This window comes from Octopus sinensis, linkage group LG2 (assembly GCF_006345805.1).
Source record: "Octopus sinensis linkage group LG2, ASM634580v1, whole genome shotgun sequence".
Classification (NCBI taxonomy): Eukaryota; Metazoa; Mollusca; class Cephalopoda; order Octopoda; family Octopodidae; genus Octopus; species Octopus sinensis.
In genome coordinates this window covers 199,048,285-199,055,784 of record NC_042998.1, presented here as the reverse complement: position 1 = coordinate 199,055,784, position 7,500 = coordinate 199,048,285, and positions in this window count along the sequence as shown.

The window sequence follows — 7,500 nt, the reverse complement described above, 5'->3', positions numbered from 1 at the left end:
TCAATAAAATAAGGTATCAGTCGAGCACCAGGGGCGATCAGCGAGCTGGTTGCATCGTTTAGTGCGCGGGAACCCCCCCCCCCACCAAAAAAAAAAACTCTTAGCAGCTTTCCGTTCATCTTTACGTTCTGAATTCAAATTCCGCCGGGGTCGGCTTTGACTTTCATCCTTTCGGAGTCGATAAAATAAGTACTAGTTGAGTACTGGGGTCGATAAAATAAGTACCAATTCAGTACTGCAATCGACAAGCCCCCTTCCCCGAAACTTCAGGCCTTGTGCCTATAGTAGAAAGGATTATTATTATTACGAAGGCGAAGGCGGTGAGATGGCAGAATTGTTGAAGCGCCGGAAAAATGTTTTGTCTCATTTGTTCCCGCTCTTTACATTCAGATTTCAAATTCCGTTTAGGTCGGTTTTGCTTATCATCCCTTCGGGGGTCGATAAGATAAAGCACCAGTCAAACACTGGAATTGACCAAATCCCCTTCCCTTGAAGTTATAGGTGTTGTGTCTGAACAAGAAACCATAATAATAATAATAAATATAAAAAATATTAACTCTCAGAGCTCCAGTGAAAAAATAATCTTTGAATTTCCGACAAAACGGCAGAGAATGTTTCAATGTCCGCCCCCTACACACATGCTGCTTTAGTATTAAAATCAGAAAAAAAAACCGCTCGTCGAAACATTTTTTAAAAAACTTTCTATATTTCTACCATAGTCAATAATAATAATAATAAATATTTGAAAAAAATATTAACTCTCAGAGTTCCAATGAAAAAATAATCTTTGAATTTCCTACAAAACAGCAGAGAATGTTTCAATGTCCGCCCCCTACACACATGGTGCTTTAGTATTAAAATTAGAAAAAATATTTAAAAAAAACCGCTCGTCGAAACATTTAAAAAAAACTTTCTATATTTCTACCATAGTCAATAATAATAATAATAAATATTTGAAAAAAATATTAACTCTCAGAGTTCCAATGAAAAAATAATCTTTGAATTTCCTACAAAACAGCAGAGAATGTTTCAATGTCCGCCCCCTACACACATGGTGCTTTAGTATTAAAATTAGAAAAAATATTTTAAAAAAACCGCTCGTCGAAACATTTTTAAAAAACTTTCTATATTTCTACCATAGTCAATAATAATAATAATAAATATTTGAAAAAAATATTAACTCTCAGAGTTCCAATGAAAAAATAATCTTTGAATTTCCTACAAAACAGCAGAGAATGTTTCAATGTCCGCCCCCTACACACATGGTGCTTTAGTATTAAAATTAGAAAAAATATTTAAAAAAAACCGCTCGTCGAAACATTTTTAAAAAACTTTCTATATTTCTACCATAGTCAATAATAATAATAATAAATATTTGAAAAAAATATTAACTCTCAGAGCTCCAATGAAAAAATAATCTTTGAGTTTCCTACAAAACAGCTCAGAATGTTTTCACTGTCCCACCTCCCATGCTGCTTTAGTATTACAATCAGAAAAAAAAAAAAAAACGCTCGTTGAAACATTAAAAAAAAACTTTCTATCTTTCTACCATAGTCAACTTGCAACATTGCCAATGCGGACATATTCTCTGTAACGGAAACAAACATGTCCCAGATCCTTTTCAAACATAGAAATCGATATAAATAGAAAATGTAAGCATTATGCAAAAAGTTTAGATACTTGCATTTGTACAAATGAAAACAAAAAAAATTTATTTTGAAAATAGAAGAAAAAAATGTATTAGAAATATGAATAATAACGAGAGCATCACCACCAGTATAAGCATTCGGGGTCAAAAGGAAGGACTCGACTTGAAATAGCCCTAGAAAAGTTAAAAAAAGGAGCAACGAGCGAGAAATGGTGAGAAAGACAGTACTTCCTTACCCAATGAATTTACCTAGGAAAGTACAAGGGGTAATATTTCGTTTTTGGATTTGGTTTGCGAGATTCTTTATATGAGTTCGTGTGTTGAAGCATGTTCTATTGTGTCTGGGAAGAGTCATTTTCTTTTTGTGCCTTATTATGTAACACACTCACCGGTAAAATTTCCACTTTTTTTCTTATTTTTATTGTCCTAAAATTTTCGTTGCGTCTTGCAACCTTTTCAGTAGTTTTGACTCTCTCATGATAATCCCGTCGATATTGTTTGGGTATCTGTATTGATAACTACCATGCTGGGATTGTTGTTGTTGCTGTTTCATCTACTTGAGTTTATTGTTGAAGTGTTTGTTACAGGCATGGTTAACTCGGCGGTATTCTTGTTGGATGTTTGTCATGAATATGTATCTTTCGTGTGGAGTAGTGGTGTTTTTTAGTTCATGCAGCAGGACTCTCTTTCGTTTTTGGTATTGGTTGATTTCTGTGTATACAAAACTATTGAAAAGGTTGCAAGACGCAACGAAAATTTTAGGACAATAAAAATAAGAAAAGAAAGTGGAAATTTTACCGGTGAGTGTGTTAAATAATAAGGCACAAATAGAAAATGACTCTCTCCAGACACAACAGAATACAAGGGGTAAGTTTTGGAGAAATTCCGTATGCTCTCGAAAGGAAAGTTGGAAGGAGCCCTGACCAAAGTATGGTACGGTGTATGCTCTCTCGACTGAAGCAGGATATATAAAAGCGCGTGACTTGGTATTTAAGACAAGGAAGGCGGGCGAGATGGCAGAAACGTTAGCACGCCGGGCGAAATGCTCAGCGGTATTTCGTCTGCCGTTACGTTCTGAGGTCAAATTCCACCGAGGTTGACTTTGTCTTTCATCCTTTCGGGGGTCGATAAATTGAGTACCAGTTATGCACTGGGGTCGATATAATCGACTTAATCCGTTTGTCTGTCCTTGTTTGTCCTCTCTGTGTTCAGCCCCTTGTGGGTAGTAAAGAAATAGGTATTTCGTCAGCCGCTACGTTCTGAGTTCAAATTCCGGCGAGGTCGACTTAGCCTTTCATCCTTTCGGGGTCGATTAAATAAGTACCAGTTACGCACTGGGGTCGATATAATCGACTTAATCCGTTTGTCTGTCCTTGTTAGTCCCCTCTGTGTTTAGCTCCTTGTGGGTAGTAAAGAAATAGGTATTTCGTCAGCCGCTATGTTCTGAGTTCAAATTCCGGCGAGGTCGACTTTGCCTTTCATCCTTTCGGGGTCTATTAAATAAGTACCAGTTACGTACTGGGGTCGATATAATCGACTTAATCCGTTTGTCTGTCCTTGTTTGTCCCCTCTGTGTTTAGCCCCTTGTGGGTGGTAAAGAAATAGGTATTTAAGAGAAGGAATCAAACGAAAAGACAGTCAAGGGTAGTAAGCGACACACCTACTCAGAGGCTGGTACTCAGTATGAAGACGATCACGGCTAAATTATTAGCGTAGATGCTGACTCGTTGCTTGTATGGCCGTATGGTGAGCTCAGATGTTACCGGTAATATCTGATTGCGTGGGATCTGCATGGACTTCTGGGTCTTAAGAAAAACCCGTCCTCTTACGAAATTTATGTAAAAATTTATGTAATCCATTTTAACATGTTTGAATACAATGTTACACAACTTGGTGAACTTGGTTCACTAGCGGTCTATGGTAATGGTTTAGTGATTTTTCAAGAACGTAAGCATTTTTGTAGTTTTGTTTTGTTTCATGGAATCATAAACATTAGGTTTACTTTCTTCTAATACAGCGTGAATAATGGTCATTTGAAAACTTTTGGCTTCCGTAACATCAAGTTAGGAAAATTCTCTGAAATTTGCAACATCAAGCTCTGATAGCTTCATAGCCCAATAAGAATTATGAAACTAAATTGTGTCTTATGTATGTGACTTACCTTGCAATCTCGTGCAACAAGTAGAATCTATATTGTACTTTTACCTATTTTTGGTGTGGCACTAATAATAATAATAATAATAATAATAATAATAATAATAATAATAATAAATGCCCTGATGCAGTACCAGGCAGTGGTTCTCATGGCTTCTGATCTTAACTGATTGGAAGTGTTATCATGTACATTGTTTTGTCTTGGTATAAAAGATGGGCTACAGCAAATATTCTGCTCAATACCACAGATTTGCTTGTCAGTTGGTTGACCTTAACCAGTTGACCATGTCCCTTAGTGGCTGACGATATGTGCATCTCTGATCATGAGCAGAAGTAGTGGGGAGCATCATAACCGTGTGTTGAAAGGGATTCTTAGCGGTTTATTTAATTCACCTTTGGAAACATGGGTTGTTCGTTCAACATCCTTAAACAATCCTTATTCAGAGACCTTTTGAGCGGGATGGGCAACTCGACAAGAAGAAAATTCTAACTGGGCCCCACCTGCAAGGTCATGTGCAGTTTATCTTGATATGAGATCACCATGTCGCGCACATATGGTTGTGATGCATGTGCCTGGTGTACCCTTATCAGACGGGTAGTCATGATGGGTATATTGGGCTTCGTATATTTTACCCCAGTGTCACTTTGATGGCATGAACTGCTCTCTCACTCAATAATAATAATAATAATAATAATATATATGTATAATGATAATAATAATAAAGGGTATAATTAATAAATTAATTAATTAATAATTGATAGTTTCACCAAGTAGTATTCGGTATGTGAAAAAGACCATTATTGGTAAACTTAAACAATATTTATTATAATTATGAGTATAATTTTAATTAGGGTTAGACAAAAATTTTTCTTCACCACACACCGAACTTTAGACTGCTATTTCTATTTCTAGACTGCTATTTCTAAAGTTCGGTGTGTGGTGAAGCAAATTTTTTGCCTAACCCTAATTATAATTATACTCATAATTATAATAAATATTACATATATAAAGTAGAGTAAAAAAATTTTTGGAAAATTATTAGTGGCCCTTCATCAAAAACCTAGCTATAAAATATTACAATGATGATTCGTCGTTAAAGCTCATTTCTAATGGTGACATGTTCGTTTGGATTATTTTGTGGAACTCTATAAGAGATCTAGGAAAAGAATTACGAGTAGAAATTTATCACTAAGTAAGTTATCGGTAAGTAATATATCGTCTATTCTAATCAGCCAAATTTGATGATGTTTTCAAAAACGTGAATACTTCGAAGCCTTTTTGTCTGAAATAATAACCAAAATAGGCACGCTTTCTCATGTATGTAACAAAAATCTTATTGAGCCAGTGTAATTGGTTTGTGCTGTAGAACAGAACTGTTTTGAAAATGGTGCTCTGCTAGTATTAATGGAAGTATCATTAAATGAATTTTATTTCACAAAATTTATAGAATAATATGGCTGGATCAAGGCTCCTGCTGTAGTTTTCCCTTCGATACATTGCATATGACTTATACAGCGAACATGGGATACGTGAGTGGCAATTAATTTCTTTCTGGATACAAGTCTTTTGTTTCTGGAAGTCATGGATACAGTACAGTCAGAACTGATTTGAATGAAATTAATCAGTCTAATATTTCTTAACTGAAATTTTTTTTTTTACCTAATTGAAAATCTCTTTTTTACAACTTCTTTCTGATAAACGTGTTTGAAATAGCATTTCTTCTTTCATATCCTCTTCATAAACAAATATGACGTATGTTAGTAATAAAGCTTGCCTGTGAATTATTTCATGTATGTTGATCGAAGATCAACTGGTTAGGAAATTCTGATGGAGTGACTTAGTACTGAAAGAGGGTCAAATTTATTGTAAAATGTAAATTGACTGGGATTTTAAAATGTAGACATAAAACTGTGTTTTTTTTTTAACACTATACACCTATAAGAGATGTTTTCTCGGTGTAAATATCATAGTTTATAAGACTTTCAACGATATACAGATTATTTTGAACTAGTACTGCATCTGTCGCTAATAACGAATACACATACATGCATATACTCACGCGTGTATATGTATGTAAGCAATAGAAATTGCATGTTTAGTGAATCAAAAATCCTCCACCCCCTACCCCCGACCAAAAAAACAAGACGAAACAAACGAAACAAAAACTATTAAATAATTTATTCGGGTAAAAAGAAAGCAAGAGAAAACTAATAAACTTAATTAGTAATTATTAAAAATACAATACAGATATTTAGCACTATATCAGCATGGTTCGGTCTTAGGAGACCTCATCAGCGAAATATAGTCTAAACGTTACTACAGATTTTAGAGAGACTGGAGAAGTATATCGGATTCCAGTGTCTGAACATCGAATGGGTTTTATCTATAATATAAATTGGACATGGACGATCGTTGTATTCTTTCTTGTCTTGAAGTTCACAGCCAAACGGCTGGGTGGATTCATATGTAAAATGGCACACGTGTGGAGATGGGTGCATAGATTGGAATGTGGTTTGTATGTTTTTCCTAGATCCCATAGTGACCGAGGAAATCGATTAAAACTTTTCGAATGGAATTTCCCTGTTTGTTACGCCATTAAAACAACCAGTTGCTCACACAGCGGGCATATACCATTTCGCTAGCAACAAGGGGAGTACAGGATGACAGTCAGCCAAAACTTTCGCTATACTGTCTCGCTTCTTTCACTTCTTTGTGGGGTTAATAATCTTAATCTTTAGTTACAGTTTTTCATTTATACTACATAATAGGCAGAATTGTCGGATTAAGACAGTAGGTTGTTTTGAGGGAGATTTGGCTGCTGTTTCTACCAGGTATAGCAACGATGTAGAGGTCTGAGCTTAATTTTCATTCACATATTTGCATTTCAAAAATTTAACATATTCTTTTCCATAAATCAACTATCGTAAGCACATACACACACGTACACACACACACATCCATTTCATACATCTTTCAGTTTCTGATACAACTGTTTACAAAATAGGGATACAACTGCTTACAAAATAGGGATTAATGAATAATTTCTTTCTATGTTCATAATTAAATCAATGTTTTAATGATTAGACAGACGTCCAATAGAATGGCTCTCAGAAACAGACTACGTAGAAATTCGTTCTTCACAATCCTTGAAACTGTTTTCTGACAAGGAGGGAGGGGAGTCCGGAAATTTTCATACGCCTGAGGCTCAAATCGAAGCAGAGGACCCGAAATGATAAGATTGAGAAACACTGTTATAGATTATGCCTAATCGAAAACGATCACAGCCACATCATCCAAACAAACCGGGTGAAATCGGACTTAGCTGCTAGTAACATATAAATGTGAGTGATGTTTCTCTGTCCGTTACGTTTTTATTTGTTAACTCCTCCTAGACTGTTGGCGCAAAGACAACGAAACTCAAATCAGAAACTCCCCTAATCTCAGGAAATGTCTTAAGAGGGGGCTCTACTTTTTTAAGGGCCGCTTAATTGGAGCCCCACTGACACCCTTATTTTTGCTGCATTTTACACTAAATACATGGCATTGGCGACCAAATCGGGGCAATGACTATGAATTTCATTCTATGAACACCAAGGGAATATCGCAAAGAGGTCCAATTTCTGAAGGGCCGCTTAAATAGGGCTCCACTCAACCCCCTATTTTTATTGCATTTACCTTGCTCCTACGCTTATTGATT